We start from the raw sequence: 2,287 nt of genomic DNA on the forward strand, positions 1-2,287 counted from the left end.
AAGGATTAATTTTTTAACTGATTTCAGCTTTTCCCCATAGTTCTCCTTAGGGTAACGGGAGGACACAAACTAGCATTCTCCCGTCACCCTAAGCTCAGAATACCGCGAGCTGCTCGCGGTATACGGAGACGCCGAAGTGGATCCCAAAAATTATGTCTGGATCCGCCCAGCTGCGTGAGTGACAGCTGGCTCTGCCTATCTAGAGGCAGAGCCAGCTGTACTCACCCCTCCCCCGTCCGATCCGCCAGTCAGCACTGGCGGATCGCAACAGGGAGGGGGAATCCAGCCCCTCCCCTGTCACGGCAGAGAGCTGTGACCGGATCGAAAGGTGAGCAAACGCCGCTATGTGTTCGCTCACCTTCCGATCTATTGAGCCGACCTGTGACAGTCTCATTGTCACAGGTCGGCTAGAACTATGAGGCGAGTGAAAAGCACTCACCTCATGGTTCTCCTTTAATGTCCGGTGACGGAATAATCCCATCATGCGGTACAATGTGTTGTGGAGCTGAAAGTCGGCTTAGTGTATTACAAAAGTGATACAGAGCATCTCTGAGGAGAAGACAGTATCTCCTCAGAATACTTAGTACAAAAAGCCCCTGTAAATACTAAAAAAACTGTTAACATTTCTAAAAAAATGTCACACCTTTAACTATTTTTTTTAACTCCTGAAATAAACTGAAATCCCAGACATATGATATACCCTTTAAATCAGGACAAATAAAAGAAATGTTGCTAACTTTCTGTTAGCTACATTAATTATGTACACATTATTATTGCCAGAACTGTGAAAAATGTTTCCATTTTATTTTTTTTAAAATTATATATGCTTATATTACATCAAATTAAAGCCCATTTTGTTCTTTAAAAACTGTATATAACATGTGTAGGTGCAATGAATGAGGAAGATGGAAATTATGGTTAAACAAACAGTCAAAATTGCTCCGTTTCCCAGGAACGGAAACATTTTCTGAAGCTGTCACTAAGGGGTTAAATGTTGAAATTTAAATGCTTTGCACTAATGAATGGTAATGGTGTGCTCTCAACACATTTTTCTAAATCTGGTAAAAAGACAAGGAGTATTTTGAACATTTAGATCTTTACACTGTATAGGGTGAGCACCCTGCCTGCCCTGGAGTTCTCATCTTCCTTCAGAGGACTCAAGTATCTATGCCTATACATACTGCAGTGTGTGTTTTATTTTGCTATACCTTTCTTCATAACAGTATTATGAGACGTTAGCTGGTAAATCTGTTTTTTACTATAAAGTTACCAATGAGAAACCAAACTTTGTAAGTAATCTGATGTGAAAAGAACTGGAACACCATACACCAAATCTAAATATTGTCTTGTGCCTTGGCTATACCCTTGCCGCCAATTTCTGCAAGCAACCTGCAGTAATCCTGGCTTGAGATAGAACTCATACTGGTCTTAAATGTTGTTGTATAATGCAGAAAATAGTATTTTATTTGCTGTTGGCATACAGTATATGCATTAAAAGGGCTACATAAAGCTTATCTAATATCTTTTTCTATTGCAGCTTACCAGTTGTTAGATCCGATGGCTTAAATAGTTCTTTTTTTTTTTCCTGGCTTTGTTCTTTTTATTTTCACTTGGTAGTCTTGTGAAATGCACACTTCCTGTCCCTAGGTGTCTTCATTTAAAGTCCATTTCCACCTTTTGTAAGTGATTAGCATTTTTATTGTGGTAATGTGGGTTGCAGTGATTATGTATATGTGTGTACATTTTCATGACATTGCAGGCTTTCTTCATTTAAAAAAAAAAAAATAACTTTTTATTAGGCCTTAATCCTCGAAATTCTAAATTTTCTCCACAGGAAACTCATTCTGAGACCAGGGTGGATTGTAAAGCAGACTGTAATCAGCTAAAAAATGATAGGAAAATTAGTTTATGCTTTGATAATTGCATTGTTTTGTTATCTATTCAGCTCATATGAAGTGCAAGAACAACCGATATTTTTCTTTACCTTCTGAAAATGTTCTTAGCCTGAAAAATGGTTACTGGCGATAATGGAAGACTGAAAGCAGAAGATACTTGGTCATAACACACCAATAATATTTTATTTGTGTTCTTAAAGGTTTATGAATTTCAATATATCCAAGTAAGTTAAGATAACTACTTATGAATATAGTTACCTTCAGCCCTGCACAAAAACTCTTGGCTGCATTCAACTCCAGCTCCACATGCCCATTCATACTTCTCGGGTGGCTTGGGGCTGAATGAATGGAGGCAGAGGCAACAGATGTGGCCTTCACTGAGGGAGGGGGGG

At 38.7% G+C, this 2,287-nt stretch overlaps 1 protein-coding gene across 1 annotated transcript in view; it reads left to right on the forward strand.

Moving 5' to 3' along the window:
* The window catches only part of KIAA0922 (KIAA0922 ortholog), a 105,324-nt gene that overhangs the window by 27,891 nt on the left and 75,146 nt on the right, over nucleotides 1-2,287 (forward strand). The window lies entirely within an intron of this gene.

This window comes from Nanorana parkeri, unplaced genomic scaffold, assembly GCF_000935625.1.
Source record: "Nanorana parkeri isolate BGI_ZX_2015 unplaced genomic scaffold, ASM93562v1 scaffold311, whole genome shotgun sequence".
NCBI classification, from domain to species: domain Eukaryota; kingdom Metazoa; phylum Chordata; class Amphibia; order Anura; family Dicroglossidae; genus Nanorana; species Nanorana parkeri.